Here is a 23540-nt window from a genome sequence, read left to right on the forward strand (position 1 = left end):
ACCTAGACCTAACCTTATAATAGTTTGTAGGTAGCCTAGACCTAACCTTGTAATAGTTTGTAGGTAACCTAGACCTAACCTTATAATAGTTTGTAGGTAGCCTAGACCTAACCTTATAATAGTGTGTAGGTAACCTAGACCTAACCTTATAATAGTCTGTAGGTAGCCTAGACCTAACCTTGTAATAGTGTAGGTAACCTGTAATAGTTTGTAGGTAACCTAGACCTAACCTTATAATAGTTTGTAGGTAACCTAGACCTAACCTTATAATAGTCTGTAGGTAGCCTAGACCTAACCTTGTAATAGTTTGTAGGTAACCTAGACCTAACCTTATAATAGTTTGTAGGTAACCTAGACCTAACCTTATAATAGTTTGTAGGTAGCCTAGACCTAACCTTGTAATAGTTTGTAGGTAACCTAGACCTAACCTTATAATAGTTTGTAGGTAGCCTAGACCTAACCTTATAATAGTTTGTAGGTAGCCTAGACCTAACCTTATAATAGTTTGTAGGTAACCTAGACCTAACCTTATAATAGTTTGTAGGTAACCTAGACCTAACCTTATAATAGTTTGTAGGTAACCTAGACCTAACCTTATAATAGTTTGTAGGTAGCCTAGACCTAACCTTATAATAGTTTGTAGGTAGCCTAGACCTAACCTTGTAATAGTTTGTAGGTAACCTAGACCTAACCTTATAATAGTTTGTAGGTAACCTAGACCTAACCTTGTAATATTTTGTAGGTAACCTAGACCTGATCTTATAATAGTTTGTAGGTAGCCTAGACCTAACCTTATAATAGTTTGTAGGTAACCTAGACCTAACCTTATAATAGTTTGTAGGTAACCTAGACCTAACCTTATAATAGTTTGTAGGTAACCTAGACCTAACCTTGTAATAGTTTGTAGGTAACCTAGACCTAACCTTATAATAGTTTGTAGGTAACCTAGACCTAACCTTATAATAGTTTGTAGGTAACCTAGACCTAACCTTATAATAGTTTGTAGGTAACCTAGACCTAACCTTATAATAGTTTGTAGGTAACCTAGACCTAACCTTATAATAGTTTGTATCTAACCTAGACCTAACCTTATAATAGTTTGTAGGTAGCCTAGACCTAACCTTGTAATAGTTTGTAGGTAACCTAGACCTAACCTTGTAATAGTTTGTAGGTAACCTAGACCTAACCTTGTAATAGTTTGTAGGTAACCTAGACCTAACCTTATAATAGTTTGTAGGTAACCTAGACCTAACCTTATAATAGTTTGTAGGTAACCTAGACCTAACCTTATAATAGTTTGTAGGTAACCTAGACCTAACCTTATAATAGTTTGTAGGTAACCTAGACCTAACCTTATAATAGTTTGTAGGTAACCTAGACCTAACCTTATAATAGTTTGTATCTAACCTAGACCTAACCTTGTAATAGTTTGTAGGTAACCTAGACCTAACCTTGTAATAGTTTGTAGGTAACCTAGACCTAACCTTGTAATAGTTTGTAGGTAACCTAGACCTAACCTTATAATAGTTTGTAGGTAACCTAGACCTAACCTTATAATAGTTTGTAGGTAACCTAGACCTAACCTTATAATAGTTTGTAGGTAACCTAGACCTAACCTTATACTAGTTTGTAGGTAACCTAGACCTATCTTTATAATAGTTTGTAGGTAACCTAGACCTAACCTTGTAATAGTTTGTAGGTAACCTAGACCTAACCTTATAATAGTTTGCAGGTAACCTAGACCTAACCTTGTAATAGTTTGTAGGTAACCTAGACCTAACCTTATAATAGTTTGTAGGTAACCTAGACATAACCTTATAATAGTTTGTAGGTAACCTAGACCTAACCTTATAATAGTTTGTAGGTAACCTAGACCTAACCTTGTAATAGTTTGTAGGTAACCTAGACCTAACCTTATAATAGTTTGTAGGTAACCTAGACCTAACCTTGTAATATTTTGTAGGTAACCTAGACCTGATCTTATAATAGTTTGTAGGTAGCCTAGACCTAACCTTATAATAGTTTGTAGGTAGCCTAGACCTAACCTTATAATAGTTTGTAGGTAACCTAGACCTAACCTTATAATAGTTTGTAGGTAACCTAGACCTAACCTTATAATAGTTTGTAGGTAGCCTAGACCTAACCTTATAATAGTTTGTAGGTAACCTAGACCTAACCTTATAATAGTTTGTAGGTAACCTAGACCTAACCTTATAGTAGTTTGTAGGTAACCTAGACCTAACCTTATAATAGTTTGTAGGTAACCTAGACCTAACCTTATAATAGTTTGTAGGTAGCCTAGACCTAACCTTATAATAGTTTGTAGGTAACCTAGACCTAACCTTATAATAGTTTGTAGGTAACCTAGACCTAACCTTATACTAGTTTGTAGGTAACCTAGACCTAACCTTGTAATATTTTGTAGGTAACCTAGACCTGATCTTATAATAGTTTGTAGGTAGCCTAGACCTAACCTTATAATAGTTTGTAGGTAACCTAGACCTAACCTTATAATAGTTTGTAGGTAACCTAGACCTAACCTTATAATAGTTTGTAGGTAACCTAGACCTAACCTTATAATAGTTTGTAGGTAACCTAGACCTAACCTTATAATAGTTTGTAGGTAACCTAGACCTAACCTTATAATAGTTTGTAGGTAACCTAGACCTAACCTTATAATAGTTTGTAGGTAACCTAGACCTAACCTTATAATAGTTTGTAGGTAACCTAGACCTGACCTTATAGTAGTTTGTAGGTAACCTAGTCCTAACCTTATAATAGTCTGTAGGTAACCTAGACCTAACCTTATAATAGTTTGTAGGTAGCCTAGACCTAACCTTATAATAGTTTGTAGGTAGTCTAGACCTAACTTTATAATAGTTTGTAGGTAACCTAGACCTAACCTTATAATAGTTTGTAGGTAGCCTAGACCTAACCTTATAATAGTTTGTAGGTAGCCTAGACCTAACCTTACTATTTATGCTGATACTGGGTTAACACTATTTATACTGACACTGGGTTAACACTATTGATACTGATCAGTATAAATAGTGTTAACCCAGGATCACTATCAATAGGGTTAACCCAGTATCAGTATAAACAAAGTTAACCCAGTATTAGTGTCAGGATTCTCCCCTTTTAGCCTGAATTCACAACCAGAACATGTCAAGACATCTGGCTAGTATCATAGTTTACCCCTCAGGGTACGTTCAGGTTTCAGCATCAGGCAGGTATCAACATGCCGAGTCGTAGGCAACAACCTGGGTTGTATTCATTAGTTTACTCCACAGCCAACAGTTTTAAAATGTTGCTTAAAACATAAACAGTTTACTCCAAAAGCTGTACAACGTGACCTAAACGGTTTCTGTCGCCAAACGTTTTGCTACAGGGGCACTAATGAATACACTTAAACTGTTTTGAGGAAGTGGAATTTGTTGTTAGTCTCTCCACAATATTTATTTGTCTCACTTTCACACAACAAACCTTCCTGAGTGAAAAGCATTAACAGCAGATTAGAATGAGAAAAGGTTTGTTTGTTGATTGTTGTGTTTTAAGCCTGTTTTGAGAAGACAAGTCTATAGACCTATGATACAGTAGGAGATCACCCTGGTCTATAGACCTATGATACAGTAGGAGATCACCCTGGTCTATAGACCTATGATACAGTAGGAGATCACCCTGGTCTATAGACCTATGATACAGTAGGAGATCACCCTGGTCTATAGACCTATGATACAGTAGGAGATCACCCTGGTCTATAGACCTATTATACAGTAGGAGATCACCCTGGTCTATAGACCTATGATACAGTAGGAGATCACCCTGGTCTATAGACCTATGATACAGTAGGAGATCACCCTGGTCTATAGACCTATGATACAGTAGGAGATCACCCTGGTCTATAGACCTATGATACAGTAGGAGATCACCCTGGTCTATAGACCTATTATACAGTAGGAGATCACCCTGGTCTATAGACCTATGATACAGTAGGAGATCACCCTGGTCTATAGACCTATGATACAGTAGGAGATCACCCTGGTCTATAGACCTATGATACAGTAGGAGATCACCCTGGTCTATAGACCTATGATACAGTAGGAGATCACCCTGGTCTATAGACCTATGATACAGTAGGAGATCACCCTGGTCTATAGACCTATGATACAGTAGGAGATCACCCTGGTCTATAGACCTATGATACAGTAGGAGATCACCCTGGTCTATAGACCTATTATACAGTAGGAGATCACCCTGGTCTATAGACCTATGATACAGTAGGAGATCACCCTGGTCTATAGACCTATGATACAGTAGGAGATCACCCTGGTCTATAGACCTATTATACAGTAGGAGATCACCCTGGTCTATAGACCTATGATACAGTAGGAGATCACCCTGGTCTATAGACCTATGATACAGTAGGAGATCACCCTGGTCTATAGACCTATGATACAGTAGGAGATCACCCTGGTCTATAGACCTATGATACAGTAGGAGATCACCCTGGTCTATAGACCTATGATACAGTAGGAGATCACCCTGGTCTATAGACCTATGATACAGTAGGAGATCACCCTGGTCTATAGACCTATGATACAGTAGGAGATCACCCTGGTCTATAGACCTATGATACAGTAGGAGATCACCCTGGTCTATAGACCTATGATACAGTAGGAGATCACCCTGGTCTATAGACCTATGATACAGTAGGAGATCACCCTGGTCTATAGACCTATGATACAGTAGGAGATCACCCTGGTCTATAGACCTATGATACAGTAGGAGATCACCCTGGTCTATAGACCTATGATACAGTAGGAGATCACCCTGGTCTATAGACCTATGATACAGTAGGAGATCACCCTGGTCTATAGACCTATGATACAGTAGGAGATCACCCTGGTCTATAGACCTATGATACAGTAGATCACCCTGGTCTATAGACCTATGATACAGTAGGAGATCACCCTGGTCTATAGACCTATGATACAGTAGGAGATCACCCTGGTCTATAGACCTATGATACAGTAGGAGATCACCCTGGTCTATAGACCTATGATACAGTAGATCACCCTGGTCTATAGACCTATGATACAGTAGGAGATCACCCTGGTCTATAGACCTATGATACAGTAGGAGATCACCCTGGTCTATAGACCTATGATACAGTAGGAGATCACCCTGGTCTATAGACCTATGATGCAGTAGGAGATCACCCTGGTCTATAGACCTATGATACAGTAGGAGATCACCCTGGTCTATAGACCTATGATACAGTAGGAGATCACCCTGGTCTATAGACCTATGATACAGTAGGAGATCACCCTGGTCTATAGACCTATGATGCAGTACACTGTTAGAGTAAAGGGTTCCAAACAGGTCCTCTGGCTGTCACCATAGGAGAACGCTTTTGGGTTCCAGGTAGAATTCTCCAGGCTTCTATGTTGAACCTTCTGTGGAAAGAGTTCTTCATGGAACCCAAAAGGGATCTATCTACCTAGTACCAAAAAGGGTTCTACAAAGGGCTCTCCTATGGGGACAGTCAAAGTACCCTTTTAGATTCTAGATAGTGTAGGAGCGATCACCCTGGGGCACACAGATGGGCACAGAACAAATTCATCTAATTTATATTGAAAACATTTTAAGGAGAGTAGGACTATTATAACACTGTCCACCAGAAATATCATCAACTATATGAATACACATAACAATATCATCAACTATATGAATACACATAACAATATCATCAACTATATGAACACACATAACAATATCATCAACTATATGAATACACATAACAATATCATCAACTATATGAACACACATAACAATATCATCAACTATATGAATACACATAACAATATCATCAACTATATGAATACACATAACAATATCATCAACTATATGAATATACATAACAATATCATCAACTATATGAATACACATAACAATATCATCAACTATATGAATATAACAATATCATCAACTATATGAATACACACAACAATATCATCAACTATATGAATACACATAACAATATCATCAACTATATGAAAACACATAACAATATCATCAACTATATGAATATACATAACAATATCATCAACTATATGAATATAACAATATCATCAACTATATGAATACACATAACAATATCATCAACTATATGAATATAACAATATCATCAACTATATGAATATAACAATATCATCAACTATATGAATACACATAACAATATCATCAACTATATGAATATACATAACAATATCATCAACTATATGAATACACATAACAATATCATCAACTATATGAATACACATAACAATATCATCAACTATATGAATACACAACAATATCATCAACTATATGAATACACAACAATATCATCAACTATATGAATACACACAACAATATCATCAACTATATGAATACACATAACAATATCATCAACTATATGAATACACACAACAATATCATCAACTATATGAATATAACAATATCATCAAGTATATGAATACACATAACAATATCATCAACTATATGAATACACAACAATATCATCAACTATATGAATACACACAACAATATCATCAACTATATGAATACATAACAATATCATCAACTATATGAATACACACAACAATATCATCAACTATATGAATACACATAACAATATTATCAACTATATGAATATAACAATATCATCAACTATATGACACATAACAATATCATCAACTATATGAATACACATAACAATATCATCAACTATATGAATACACAACAATATCATCAACTATATGAATACACATAACAATATCATCAACTATATGAATACACATAACAATATCATCAACTATATGAATACACACAACAATATCATCAACTATATGAATACACATAACAATATCATCAACTATATGAATACACATAACAATATCATCAACTATATGAATACACATAACAATATCATCAACTATATGAATACACATAACAATATCATCAACTATATGAATACACACAACAATATCATCAACTATATGAATACACACAACAATATCATCAACTATATGAATACACACAACAATATCATCAACTATATGAATACACATAACAATATCATCAACTATATGAATATAACAATATCATCAACTATATGAATACACAACAATATCATCAACTATATGAATACAGTTGAGGGTTACTACAATAACAATATCATCAACTATATGAATACACATAACAATATCATCAACTATATGAATACACACAACAATATCATCAACTATATGAATACACATAACAATATCATCAACTATATGAATACACATAACAATATCATCAACTATATGAATACACACAACAATATCATCAACTATATGAATACACATAACAATATCATCAACTATATGAATATAACAATATCATCAACTATATGAATACACACAACAATATCATCAACTATATGAATACACATAACAATATCATCAACTATATGAATACACACAACAATATCATCAACTATATGAATACACATAACAATATCATCAACTATATGAATACACATAACAATATCATCAACTATATGAATACACATAACAATATCATCAACTATATGAATACACATAACAATATCATCAACTATATTAATACACACAACAATATCATCAACTATATGAATACACACAACAATATCATCAACTATATTAATACACACAACAATATCATCAACTATATGAATACACAACAATATCATCAACTATATGAATACACATAACAATATCATCAACTATATGAATACACATAACAATATCATCAACTATATGAATACACACAACAATATCATCAACTATATGAATACACATAACAATATCATCAACTATATGAATACACATAACAATATCATCAACTATATGAATACACATAACAATATCATCAACTATATGAATACACAACAATATCATCAACTATATGAATACACAACAATATCATCAACTATATGAATACACAACAATATCATCAACTATATGAATACACATAACAATATCATCAACTATATGAATACACATAACAATATCATCAACTATATGAATACACATAACAATATCATCAACTATATGAATACACATAACAATATCATCAACTATATGAATACACATAACAATATCATCAACTACATGAATATAACAATATCATCAACTACATAACAATATCATCAACTATATGAATACACACAACAATATCATCAACTATATGAATACACATAACAATATCATCAACTATATGAATACACATAACAATATCATCAACTATATGAATACACACAACAATATCATCAACTATATGAATACACAACAATATCATCAACTATATGAATACACACAACAATATCATCAACTATATGAATACACATAACAATATCATCAACTATATGAATACACATAACAATATCATCAACTATATGAATACACACAACAATATCATCAACTATATGAATACACATAACAATATTATCAACTATATGAATATAACAATATCATCAACTATATGAATACACATAACAATATCATCAACTATATGAATACACACAACAATATCATCAACTATATGAATACACATAACAATATCATCAACTATATGAATATAACAATATCATCAACTATATGAACACACATAACAATATTATCAACTATATGAATACACATAACAATATCATCAACTATATGAATACACACAACAATATCATCAACTATATGAATACACATAACAATATCATCAACTATATGAATACACATAACAATATCATCAACTATATGAATACACATAACAATATCATCAACTATATGAATATACATAACAATATCATCAACTATATGAATATAACAATATCATCAACTATATGAATACACACAACAATATCATCAACTATATGAATACACATAACAATATCATCAACTATATGAATACACATAACAATATCATCAACTATATGAATATAACAATATCATCAACTATATGAATACACATAACAATATCATCAACTATATGAATATAACAATATCATCAACTATATGAATACACACAACAATATCATCAACTATATGAATACACACAACAATATCATCAACTATATGAATACACATAACAATATCATCAACTATATGAAAACACATAACAATATCATCAACTATATGAAAACACACAACAATATCATCAACTATATGACACATAACAATATCATCAACTACATTAATACACATAACATCGTCGTCTTACCTTTTATCTCTCAATAGAAACAGTCTGAATGATCATCAGGTCGTCAAAAGTTACTTTCATTTGCTCTGCTCAATTACATATCAGGTTCTGCCTGTTCTCTCTCCCTCCCTCTCTCTTTACAGCTCTTACAATGTGTCTTGGCATACATTCTACAACTGTCTGGAACTCTATTCTTCTGTCTCTCTCCATCACTTTCTCTGTGTCGTCTGTTGCTGTCTCAGTGTCTTGTCTGGTGTCTCTCTCTGTCATATCCTATTCTGTTGCTGTCTCTGTGTCTTGTCTGGTGTCTCTCTCCATCAAATCCTATTCCTCTGTTGCTGTCTCTGTGTCTTGTCTGGTGTCTCTCTCCATCAAATCCTATTCCTCTGTTGCTGTCTCTGTGTCTTGTCTGGTGTCTCTCTCCATCGTATCCTATTCTTTTGTTGATGCCTCTGTGTCTTGTCTGATGTCTCTCTCCGTCATATCACATTCTGTTGCTGTCTCTGTGTCCTGTCCATCATTTCCTATTCTGTTGCTGTCTCCGTGTCTTGTCTGTCTCTAACCCAACACCATTAAATACAGTTGAGGGTTACTACAATACAACATGACAACACAACTACATAACACCATTAAATACAGTTGAGGGTTACTACAATACAACATGACAACACAACTACATAACACCATTAAATACAGTTGAGGGTTACTACAATACAACATGACAACACAACTACATAACACCATTAAATACAGTTGGAATGTAGTTAGAACTCAAACTGTTTCCGTCAAACAGAAAAACAACAATAAATCTGGATCAACACATTTAGATTTCTAGATGCTGCACTTTGCTGTTTCATTACCCAGACAGCTGTTTAAGGTCAGACCAAGGCAGAGTGTAGTATCAGTACTTAGGGGTCATAGGTCATACCAAGGCAGAGTGTAGTATAGTCGCTCTGGATAAGAGCGTCTGCTAAATGACTTAAATGTAAATGTAAATGTAGTGTCAGTGCTTAGGGGTCATAGGTCAGATCAGTGGTCATGGCTGATATGCATGGACTAGGAAACAAACTTTAAAGCCATTTTTCTCAGATTCACTGTTTGTGTAGATGCTGTTTGTCTTTGTAGGACAGTAGTTCAGGTGACTGTTTGTGTAGATGCTGTTTGTCTTTGTAGGACAGTAGTTCAGGTGGCTGATTGTGTAGATGCTGTTTTGTCTTTGTAGGACAGTTGTTCGGGTGGCTGTTTGTGTAGATGCTGTTTGTCTTTGTAGGACAGTAGTTCAGGTGGCTGTTTGTCTTTGTAGGACAGTAGCTCAGGTGGCTGTTTGTCTCTGTAGGACAGTAGTTCACCCACGACTGCGTGGCCACGCACGCCTCCAACTCAATCATCAAGTTTGCGGACGACACAACAGTGGTAGGCTTGATTACCAACAACGACGAGACGGCCTACAGGGAGGAGGTGAGGGCCCTCGGAGTGTGGTGTCAGGAAAATAACCTCACACTCAACGTCAACAAAACTAAGGAGATGATTGTGGACTTCAGGAAACAGCAGAGGGAACACCCCCCTATCCACATCGATGGAACAGTAGTGGAGAGGGTAGTAAGTTTTAAGTTCTCGGCGACACAAACTACCTGCCCTCCAGGACACCTACACCACCCGTTGTTACAGGAAGGCCATAAAGATCATCAAGGCCATCAACCACCCGAGCCACTGCCTGTTCACCCCGCTATCATCCAGAAGGCGAGGTCAGTACAGGTGCATCAAAGCTGGGACCGAGAGACTGAAAAACAGCTTCTATCTCAAGGCCATCAGACTGTTAAACAGCCACCACTAACATTGAGTGGCTGCTGCCAACACACTGTCATTGACACTGACTCAACTCCAGCCACTTTAATAATGGGAATTGATGGGAAATTATGTAAAACACTAGCCACTTTAAACAATGCTACCTAATATAATGTTTACATGCACTACATTATTCATCTCATATGCATACGTATATACTGTACTCTATATCATCTACTGCAACCTTATGTAATACATGTATCACTAGCCACTTTAACTATGCCACTTTGTTTACATACTCATCTCATATGTATATACTGCACTCAATACCATCTACTGTATCTTGCGTATGCCGCTCTGTACCATCACTCATTCATATATCCTTATGTACATATTCTTTATCCCCTTACACTTGTGTCTATAAGGTAGTAGTTTTGGAATTGTTAGCTAGATTACTTGTTGGTTATTACTGCATTGTCGGAACTAGAAGCACAAGCATTTCGCTACACTCGCACTAACATCTGCTAACCATGTGTATGTGACAAATACAATTTGATTTGATTTGATTTGAAAAAGTAGTTCAGGTGGCTGTTTGTCTTTGTAGGACAGTAGTTCAGGTGGCTGTTTGTGTAGATGCTGTTTGTCTTTGTAGGACAGTAGTTCAGGTGGCTGTTTGTGTAGATGCTGTTTGTCTTTGTAGGACAGTAGTTCAGGTGGCTGTTTGTGTAGATGCTGTTTGTCTTTGTAGGACAGTAGTTCAGGTGGCTGTTTGTGTAGATGCTGTTTGCCTTTGTAGGACAGTAGATCAGGTGGCTGTTTGTCTCTGTAGGACAGTAGTTCAGGTGGCTGTTTGTCTTTGTAGGACAGTAGTTCAGGTGGCTGTTTGTGTAGATGCTGTTTGTCTTTGTAGGACAGTAGTTCAGGTGGCTGTTTGTCTCTGTAGGACAGTAGTTCAAGTGACTGTTTGTCTTTGTAGGACAGTAGTTCAGGTGGCTGTTTGTCTCTGTAGGACAGTAGTTCAGGTGGCTGTTTGTGTAGATGCTGTTTGTCTCTGTAGGACAGTAGTTCAGGTGGCTGTTTGTGTAGATGCTGTTTGTCTCTGTAGGACAGTAGTTCAGGTGGCTGTTTGTGTAGATGCTGTTTGTCTTTGTAGGACAGTAGTTCAGGTGGCTGTTTGTGTAGATGCTGTTTGTCTTTGTAGGACAGTAGTTCAGGTGGCTGTTTGTGTAGATGCTGTTTGTCTTTGTAGGACAGTAGTTCAGGTGGCTGTTTGTGTAGATGCTGTTTGCCTTTGTAGGACAGTAGATCAGGTGGCTGTTTGTCTCTGTAGGACAGTAGTTCAGGTGGCTGTTTGTCTTTGTAGGACAGTAGTTCAGGTGGCTGTTTGTGTAGATGCTGTTTGTCTTTGTAGGACAGTAGTTCAGGTGGCTGTTTGTCTCTGTAGGACAGTAGTTCAAGTGACTGTTTGTCTTTGTAGGACAGTAGTTCAGGTGGCTGTTTGTCTCTGTAGGACAGTAGTTCAGGTGGCTGTTTGTGTAGATGCTGTTTGTCTCTGTAGGACAGTAGTTCAGGTGGCTGTTTGTGTAGATGCTGTTTGTCTCTGTAGGACAGTAGTTCAGGTGGCTGTTTGTGTAGATGCTGTTTGTCTCTGTAGGACAGTAGTTCAGGTGGCTGTTTGTTTTTGTAGGACAGTAGCTCAGGTGGCTGTTTGTCTCTGTAGGACAGTAGTTCAGGTGGTTGTTTGTGTAGATGCTGTTTGTCTTTGTAGGACAGTAGTTCAGGTGGCTGTTTGTGTAGATGCTGTTTGTCTTTGTAGGACAGTAGTTCAGGTGGCTCTTTGTCTTTGTAGGACAGTAGTTCAGGTGGCTGTTTGTCTTTGTAGGACAGTAGTTCAGGTGGCTGATTGTCTCTGTAGGACAGTAGGTTAGGTGGCTGTTTGTCTCTGTAGGACAGTAGATCAGGTGGCTGTTTGTGTAGATGCTGTTTGTCTTTGTAGGACAGTAGTTCAGGTGGCTGCCCTTGCACTTAGTGTGCCTCCTGTCCCTCCCATCGGCATGGTTACACCTTCCTGAAAACATTGACTCCATACTTTGCTGAAACCTGTTCTGCCAGTTCATGTCCTTAAAGACTAGAATGTTCCAATGTGGTTAGCCAAAGAGATGACAAGATAGTTCACACATGCATCTTTCAGGGTAACTGTCAAACAGACATGTCACATTTCTGGTTGGTCCATAACTAGTTTCCTGCTTGTAGCAGGCAGTGTTAACAGGAATCCTCTTCTCTAACTAGAAGTCATGTGATTTCATGAGGATGTTGTTCTGCAGTGAGAGTGTAATGCAAGTCAAGGTGTCCTGGGATGAATGTCAACTAGATTTATAAACATCATTGTTAAATTAACTGTTGTAATAAAAAAACATCAATGCTGTCATTTTCTTTATGTTGGTTCGCTTTTAAAGTGTTTGATTGTCACAGACATCAGATTGGTTCTGTGAAATGTGTTGTTGTACAGGGTCGTAGTAGTATGATAGGTGTTGTTGTACAGGGTCGTAGTAGTATGATAGGTGTTGTTTTACAGGGTCCTAGTAGTATGATAGGTGTTGTTGTACAGGGTCATAGTAGTGTGATAGGTTTTGTTTTACAGGGTCAGTCATAGTAGTTTGATAGGTGTTGTTGTACAGAGTCAGCCATAGTAGTATGATAGGTGTTGTTGTACAGGGTCATAGTAGTATGATAGGTGTTGTTTTACAGGGTCAGTCATAGTAGTATGATAGGTGTTGTTTTACAGGGTCAGTCATAGTAGTATGATAGGTGTTGTTTTACAGGGTCAGTCATAGTAGTATGGTAGGTGTTGTTGTACAGGGTCAGTCATAGTAGTATGATAGGTGTTGTTTTACAGGGTCAGTCATAGTAGTATGATAGGTGTTGTTGTACAGAGTCAGCCATAGTAGTATGATAGGTGTTGTTGTACAGGGTCATAGTAGTATGATAGGTGTTGTTTTACAGGGTCCTAGTAGTATGATAGGTGTTGTTGTACAGGGTCATAGTAGTATGATAGGTGTTGTTTTACAGGGTCAGACATAGTAGTGTGATAGGTGTTGTTGTACAGGGTCAGTCATAGTAGTATGATAGGTGTTGTTTTACAGGGTCATAGTAGTATGATAAGTGTTGTTGTACAGGGTCAGTCATAGTAGTATGATAGGTGTTGTTGTACAGGGTCGTAGTAGTATGGTAGGTGTTGTTGTACAGGGTCGTAGTAGTATGGTGACCATGGAGCAAATTAGATGTTAGTGTCTTGCTTAAGGGCATATCGACAGATTTTCACCTTGACGGGTCAGGTTTTCAAACCAGCGATACCAGTTACTGACCCACCACTCTAACCACTAGTCTCTCTGACCATACCAGTTACTGACCCACCACTCTAACCACTAGTCTATCTGACCATACCAGTTACTGACCCACCACTCTAACCACTAGTCTCTCTGACCATACCAGTTACTGACCCACCACTCTAACCACTAGTCTATCTGACCATACCAGTTACTGAGCCACCACTCTAACCACTAGTCTCTCTGACCATACCAGTTACTGACCCACCACTCTAACCACTAGTCTACCTGACCATACCAGTTACTGACCCAACACTCTAACCACTAGTCTATCTAACTATACCAGTTACTGACCCACCACTCTAACCACTAGTCTATCTGACCATACCAGTTACTGACCCACCACTCTAACCACTAGTCTATCTGACCATACCAGTTACTAGTGGTGGGGTTGTTAGGAGTGTTTATCAGACCATGTGGACACCTCCTAGTGGTCTGGTTGTTAGGAGTGTTTATCAGACCATGTGGACACCTCCTAGTGGTCTGGTTGTTAGGAGTGTTTATCAGACCATGTGGACACCTCCTAGTGGTGGGGTTGTTAGGAGTATTAATCAGACCATGTGGACACCTCCTAGTGGTCTGGTTGTTAGGAGTGTTTATCAGACCATGTGGACACCTCCTAGTGGTGGGGTTGTTAGGAGTATTAATCAGACCATGTGGACACCTCCTAGTGGTGGGGTTGTTAGGAGTGTTTATCAGACCATGTGGACACCTCCTAGTGGTCTGGTTGTTAGGAGTATTAATCAGACCATGTGGACACCTCCTAGTGGTGGGGTTGTTAGGAGTGTTTATCAGACCATGTGGACACCTCCTAGTGGTGGGGTTGTTAGGAGTGTTTATCAGACCATGTGGACACCTCCTTGTGGTCTGGTTGTTAGGAGTGTTTATCAGACCATGTGGACACCTCCTAGTGGTGGCATTGTTAGTAGTGTTTATCAGACCATGTGGACACCTCCTAGTGGTGGGGTTGTTAGGAGTGTTTATCAGACCATGTGGACACCTCCTAGTGGTCTGGTTGTTAGGAGTGTTTATCAGACCATGTGGACACCTCCTAGTGGTCTGGTTGTTAGGAGTGTTTATCAGACCATGTGGACACCTCCTAGTGGTGGGTTGTTAGGAGTGTTTATCAGACCATGTGGACACCTCCTAGTGGTCTGGTTGTTAGGAGTGTTTATCAGACCATGTGGACACCTCCTAGTGGTGGGGTTGTTAGGAGTGTTTATCAGACCATGTGGACACCTCCTAGTGGTGGGGTTGTTAGGAGTGTTTATCAGACCATGTGGACACCTCCTAGTGGTGGTGTTGTTAGGAGTGTTTATCAGACCATGTGGACACCTCCTAGTGGTCTGGTTGTTAGGAGTGTTTATCAGACCATGTGGACACCTCCTAGTGGTCTGGTTGTTAGGAGTGTTTATCAGACCATGTGGACACCTCCTAGTGGTCTGGTTGTTAGGACTGTTTATCAGACCATGTGGACACCTCCTAGTGGTCTGGTTGTTAGGAGTGTTTATCAGACCATGTGGACACCTCCTAGTGGTGGGGTTGTTAGGGGTGTTTATCAGACCATGTGGACACCTCCTAGTGGTCTGGTTGTTAGGACTGTTTATCAGACCATGTGGACACCTCCTAGTGGTCTGGTTGTTAGGAGTGTTTATCAGACCATGTGGACACCTCCTAGTGGTCTGGTTGTTAGGAGTGTTTATCAGACCATGTGGACACCTCCTAGTGGTGGGGTTGTTAGGAGTGTTTATCAGACCATGTGGACACCTCCTAGTGGTCTGGTTGTTAGGACTGTTTATCAGACCATGTGGACACCTCCTAGTGGTCTGGTTGTTAGGAGTGTTTATCGGACCATGTGGACACCTCCTAGTGGTGGGGTTGTTAGGAGTGTTTATCAGACCATGTGGACACCTCCTAGTGGTGGGGTTGTTAGTAGTGTTTATCAGACCATGTGTTTATCAGACACCTCCTAGTTGGTCTGGTCTGTTAGGAGTGTTTATCAGACCATGTGGACACCTCCTAGTGGTGGGGTTGTTAGGAGTGTTTATCAGACCATGTGGACACCTCCTAGTGGTGGGGTTGTTAGGAGTGTTTATCAGACCATGTGGACACCTGCTAGTGGTGGGGTTGTTAGGAGTTGTTAATAGAACTACCCCTCCCGGATCCGGGAGAATTATCATCAATCTCACTTGAAAATATTCATATTCATGAAATCACAAGTGAAATATATTGAAACACAGCTTAGTCTTTTGTTAATCACCCTGTCATCTCATATTTTGATATGATGCTTTACAGCCAAAGCAAGACAAGCATTTGTGTAAGTTTATCGATAGCCTAGCATAGCATTATGCAAAGCTCATGTTGGTCACGAAAATCAGAAAAGCAATCAAATTAACAAGAAGGAATTTAAATGGTAATAACCAGACTTTTTTCCAACAGATATTATTGGCAAATGTATTCCAGTAAGTTGTGACATAAGGAATGGATACAATCTCCCTTTGAAATAAAGCAGGTAGATCTGTTGTTCTGAGGGAGCAAGGAGAGAAACAGTTTCCCTATTGGAGAGTCAACTGGATTAAGCGAAGGTAGGTCAACAAGGTGAGGTCTGGTTACACCTCTAAATAACATGAGTTCCAGATGGAATAGCATCAGAGACTATGGAGAACTCTCTAGGAGGGCAGGTCAACAAGGTGAGGTCTGGTTACACCTCTAAATAACATGAGTTCCAGATGGAATAGCATCAGAGACTATGGAGAACTCTCTAGGAGGGCAGGTCAACAAGGTGAGGTCTGGTTACACCTCTAAATAACATGAGTTCCAGATGGAATAGCATCAGAGACTATGGAGAACTCTCTAGGTGTTACAGGGATATTGTTACAAGATAAAAATTCCTCATAATTGAGTAACAATCCTTCTGCATTAAAAAGTTGACTTACCAGCAGGATATGCTTATTAAACCAGTTCTTCAAAAATAAAGACTTGTTTCTATACAAAATATCCTTATTGTTCCAAATGAAATACCTATGCGGATTTTTTTAAAATATATTAACGAGCACGCTAAGAATACTGTTGTAGGAATCTTATCGGTGTTATAGTTACAAAGTAACACAAAATTGAAGTCACCAAAACGGGAGAAGATATAATGAGGGAAGAAATTCCAAATTGAAGTTGGATTCTTTAAGAAATGTTTTCCCCAATTGATAGAGGAAAATATAGTTGAAATGACTAATTATGTATACAAATGTTATAATGTACTGTACATGTGAATTTTCTCTCTTGCTCCCTTTCCCAATTGTATATAATGTAGTCAGGAGTTAGTAACAATGAAGGTCTGTTCCTTAGTTCATTCAGTTGTACAAATCTCCAGGTGGTGGGAACGGGCCATCTCCAGATTGTCTAGAATGTTGATTTATACTGACTGGCCTTGACCTCGTGCTGATAACGCGAAGGCTCGAGAGCTAGAGGGGCTGTTTGTGAAATGGAACGTTTGGAAAACGCTGACGTCATTTTCAGTTTATAACCTGTGGTAATGTGTGTAAGCATTCAGTACTCTCTGGAATTAAACGCTCTTACCTGGCTTTTAAGACTGGTCTCAATCTACTTCATTCATAATTCATCAACTTACAATTCATTAATGAATTAGAAATGAGTGCGAATTGGTTTTGGCAATAAAACAAAGGAATTTAGAATTCCTCTATCACCAATTTATCTTTAAAGTATTATTAGTATTATTTATAGTAAAATCAACTAAATGTTCATAACGACAGATGTCCTTATATAATGTGTACGATTTTCCCAGATGAAGTTGAAAAGCATCTGGTCAACCTCTTTCCCTATTTTGTGGTCAAGATGTAGGAACTGGGCTGCAAACAGCTTCTGTATGACTGACGCCTTTAGTGATTTAGTCTGATGTTTTAATATTTAACATTCTGCCCTCCGAATTCATATCTAAGGGGCATTTTTCATTAGTGCAAATCTGTTCTGTGAGAATATCTACTAATAATAATAACTGTGTAAATCAGGATGCATTATGAAAGGACAATAAGAGACGGTGGTAATATGTTTCCTTTTAGAGACGATAATACATGACAACCAGGTCATTTTAGTTTCTCTTAGAATCACAACCTCAGTGGAACAACAGTTTGTCATTTCCCAACAGGTACAGTTCTCCTGAACAAACAAGTGCAGGACAGAGGAATAGCAATTCTTACCTTGTTCTAAACTCAATCACCTTCTTCATCCTCATCATTCAGTTCATTGAAATACAGTTTTGAAGTTGTGCACAATTATCAGTTTCTGTTTGGTTTATGCCGCCCATTAATTCACTGTCAGCTACATCAGCCCATTCATTCACTGTCAGCTACATCAGCCCATTCATTCACTGTCAGCTACATCAGCCCATTCATTCACTGTCAGCTACATCAGCCCATTCATTCACTGTCAGCTACATCAGCCCATTCATTCACTGTCAGCTACATCAGCCCATTCATTCACTGTCAGCTACATCAGCCCATTCATTCACTGTCAGCTACATCAGCCCATTCATTCACTGTCAGCTACATCAGCCCATTCATTCACTGTCAGCTACATCAGCCCATTCATTCACTGTCAGCTACATCAGCCCATTCATTCACTGTCAGCTACATCAGCCCATTCATTCACTGTCAGCTACATCAGCCCATTCATTCACTGTCAGCTACATCAGCCCATTCATTCACTGTCAGCTACATCAGCCCATTCATTCACTGTCAGCTACATCAGCCCATTCATTCACTGTCAGCTACATCAGCCCATTCATTCACTGTCAGCTACATCAGCCCATCATTCACTGTCAGCTACATCAGCCCATTCATTCACTGTCAGCTACATCAGCCCATTCATTCACTGTCAGCTACATCAGCCCATTCATTCACTGTCAGCTACATCAGCCCATTCATTCACTGTCAGCTACATCAGCCCATTCATTCACTGTCAGCTACATCAGCCCATTCATTCACTGTCAGCTACATCAGCCCATTCATTCACTGTCAGCTACATCAGCCCATTCATTCACTGTCAGCTACATCAGCCCATTCATTCACTGTCAGCTACATCAGCCCATTCATTCACTGTCAGCTACATCAGCCCATTCATTCACTGTCAGCTACATCAGCCCATTCATTCACTGTCAGCTACATCAGCCCATTCATTCACTGTCAGCTACATCAGCCCATTCATTCACTGTCAGCTACATCAGCCCATTCATTCACTGTCAGCTACATCAGCCCATTCATTCACTGTCAGCTACATCAGCCCATTCATTCACTGTCAGCTACATCAGCCCATTCATTCACTGTCAGCTACATCAGCCCATTCATTCACTGTCAGCTACATCAGCCCATTCATTCACTGTCAGCTACATCAGCCCATTCATTCACTGTCAGCTACATCAGCCCATTCATTCACTGTCAGCTACATCAGCCCATTCATTCACTGTCAGCTACATCAGCCCATTCATTCACTGTCAGCTACATCAGCCCATTCATTCACTGTCAGCTACATCAGCCCATTCATTCACTGTCAGCTACATCAGCCCATTCATACACTGTCAGCTACATCAGCCCATTCATTCACTGTCAGCTACATCAGCCCATTCATTCACTGTCAGCTACATCAGCCCATTCATTCACTGTCAGCTACATCAGCCCATTCATTCACTGTCAGCTACATCAGCCCATTCATTCACTGTCAGCTACATCAGCCCATTCATTCACTGTCAGCTACATCAGCCCATTCATTCACTGTCAGCTACATCAGCCCATTCATTCACTGTCAGCTACATCAGCCCATTCATTCACTGTCAGCTACATCAGCCCAATCATTCACTGTCAGCTACATCAGCCCATTCATACACTGTCAGCTACATCAGCCCATTCATACACTGTCAGCTACATCAGCCCATTCATTCACTGTCAGCTACATCAGCCCATTCATTCCCTGTCAGCTACATCAGCCCATTCATTAACTGTCAGCTACATCAGCCCATTCATTCACTGTCAGCTACATCAGCCCATTCATTCACTGTCAGCTACATCAGCCCATTCATTCACTGTCAGCTACATCAGCCCATTCATTCACTGTCAGCTACATCAGCCCATTCATTCACTGTCAGCTACATCAGCCCATTCATTAACTGTCAGCTACATCAGCCCATTCATTCCCTGTCAGCTACATCAGCCCATTCATTAACTGTCAGCTACATCAGCCCATTCATTCACTGTCAGCTACATCAGCCCATTCATTCACTGTCAGCTACATCAGCCCATTCATTCACTGTCAGCTACATCAGCCCATTCATTCACTGTCAGCTACATCAGCCCATTCATTCACTGTCAGCTACATCAGCCCATTCATTCACTGTCCGCTACATCAGCCCATTCATTCACTGTCAGCTACATCAGCCCATTCATTCACTGTCAGCTACATCAGCCCATTCATTCACTGTCAGCTACATCAGCCCATTCATTCACTGTCAGCTACATCAGCCCATTCATTCACTGTCAGCTACATCAGCCCATTCATTAACTGTCAGCTACATCAGCCCATTCATTCACTGTCAGCTACATCAGCCCATTCATTCACTGTCAGCTACATCAGCCCATTCATTCACTGTCAGCTACATCAGCCCATTCATTCACTGTCAGCTACATCAGCCCATTCATTCACTGTCAGCTACATCAGCCCATTCATTCACTGTCAGCTACATCAGCCCATTCATTCACTGTCAGCTACATCAGCCCATTCATTCACTGTCAGCTACATCAGCCCATTCATTCACTGTCAGCTACATCAGCCCATTCATTCACTGTCAGCTACATCAGCCCATTCATTCACTGTCAGCTACATCAGCCCATTCATTCACTGTCAGCTACATCAGCCCATTCATTCACTGTCAGCTACATCAGCCCATTCATTCACTGTCAGCTACATCAGCCCATTCATTCACTGTCAGCTACATCAGCCCATTCATGTACTGTCAGCTACATCAGCCCATTCATTCACTGTCAGCTACATCAGCCCATTCATTCACTGTCAGCTACATCAGCCCATTCATTCACTGTCAGCCCATTCATTCACTGTCAGCCCATTCATTCACTGTCAGCCCATTCATTCACTGTCAGCTTCATTAGACAAATTAGCGCCTTGGAACCCAAGAGCATAGTCAGTGCTCTAACTCCCCCTTGTGGTGGTGTGGAGCAATGCAATAAGCAGTCACGCAGGGTAATGTACTAAAACACAAATTACCTCTAAATCCTGCAGCATAATCTCAAAACTTAATTCAGGAACTAAGTAGATCTGTAAGTAGATCTGTAAGTAGATCTGGAAGTAGATCTATAAGTAGATCTGGAAGTAGATCTGGAAATAACTTCATCTTTAGAAAGCAACACGCAACCTTTCAAGGATAAATCCCTCTGTAACCATTGGTTCAACTTCTTTTCATTTATTTCTTCAATAATAAGTACACAGATTGAATGAGCATATTTTCTGTTGATCCTTAGATATGTTAATCCCAAGGTATGTTACATTTTCCTTAAGTGGAATATTGCAGATAGAGGGATTCACACAGTCTGTAACATATGTCTATCACACAGTCTGTAACATATGTCTATCACACAGTCTGTAACATATGTCTATCACACAGTCTGTAACATATGTCTATCACACAGTCTGTAACATATGTCTATCACACAGTCTGTAACATATGTCTATCACACAGTCTGTAACATATGTCTATCACACAGTCTGTAACATATGTCTATCACACAGTCTGTAACAAATGTCTATCACACAGTCTGTAACAAATGTCTATTCCTCATGAAGACAGATTGGGTCTCCTCTATAATTGCGTCCAACATTGCTTTCATTCTTTTTGCAAATATAGAAGCTAATATTTAGTAGTCAGACAGACAGGATGTAAATTATAGAGGAGAAGCAAGTCTTTCTTGGGCTTATGGATGAATGTAATCAGACCTGGAGTCAGACTGGGAGGGAGAGCATTATTTACAATGTAATCAGACCTGGAGTCAAACTGGGAGGGAGAGCATTATTTACAATGTAATCAGACCAGGAGTCAGACTGGGACGGAGAGCATTATTTACAATGTAATCAGACCTGGAGTCAGACTGGGAGGGAGAGCATTATTTACAATGTAATCAGACCTGGAGTCAGACTGGGAGGGAGAACATTATTTACAATGTAATCAGACCTGGAGTCAAACTGGGAGGGAGAGCATTATTTACAATGTAATCAGACCTGGAGTCAAACTGGGAGGGAGAACATTATTTACAATGTAATCAGACTGGGAGGGAGAGCATTATTTACAATGTAATCAGACTGGGAGGGAGAGCATTATTTACAATGTAATCAGACTGGGAGGGAGAGCATTATTTACAATGTAATCAGACTGGGAGGGAGAGCATTATTTACAATGTAATCAGACCTGGAGTCAGACTGGGAGGGAGAGCATTATTTACAATGTAATCAGACCAGGAGTCAGACTGGGAGGGAGAGCATTATTTACAATGTAATCAGACCTGGAGTCAGACTGGGAGGGAGAGCATTATTTACAATGTAATCAGACCTGGAGTCAGACTGGGAGGGAGAACATCATTTACAATGTAATCAGACCTGGAGTCAGACTGGGAGGGAGAACATTATTTACAATGTAATCAGACCAGGAGTCAGACTGGGACGGAGAGCATTATTTACAATGTAATCAGACCTGGAGTCAGACTGGGAGGGAGAACATTATTTACAATGTAATCAGACCTGGAGTCAGACTGGGACGGAGAGCATTATTTACAATGTAATCAGACCTGGAGTCAGACTGGGAGGGAGAACATTATTTACAATGTAATCAGACCTGGAGTCAGACTGGGAGGGAGAACATTATTTACAATGTAATCAGACCTGGAGTCAGACTGGGAGGGAGAGCATTATTTACAATGTAATCAGACCTGGAGTCAAACTGGTAATAATAAAAATAATAATATATGCCATGTAGCAGACGCTTTTATCCAAAGCGACTTACAGTCATGTGTGCATACATTCTACGTATGGGTGGTCCCGGGAATC

At 38.9% G+C, this 23540-nt stretch overlaps 1 protein-coding gene and 1 long non-coding RNA gene across 2 annotated transcripts in view; both read left to right on the plus strand.

The window, feature by feature from the left end:
* The window catches only part of LOC127926217 (NACHT, LRR and PYD domains-containing protein 12-like), a 142388-nt gene that overhangs the window by 86502 nt on the left and 32346 nt on the right, over window positions 1–23540 (plus strand). The gene's annotated exons all lie outside the window — the stretch shown is intronic.
* On the plus strand, window positions 10939–13391 carry LOC127926221 (uncharacterized). The gene is made up of 3 exons (XR_008123647.1): window positions 10939–11801; window positions 12159–12773; window positions 12903–13391. It is a non-coding gene; the product is annotated as an uncharacterized LOC127926221 (long non-coding RNA).

Source organism: Oncorhynchus keta, unplaced genomic scaffold (genome assembly GCF_023373465.1).
Source record: "Oncorhynchus keta strain PuntledgeMale-10-30-2019 unplaced genomic scaffold, Oket_V2 Un_contig_720_pilon_pilon, whole genome shotgun sequence".
NCBI classification, from domain to species: domain Eukaryota; kingdom Metazoa; phylum Chordata; class Actinopteri; order Salmoniformes; family Salmonidae; genus Oncorhynchus; species Oncorhynchus keta.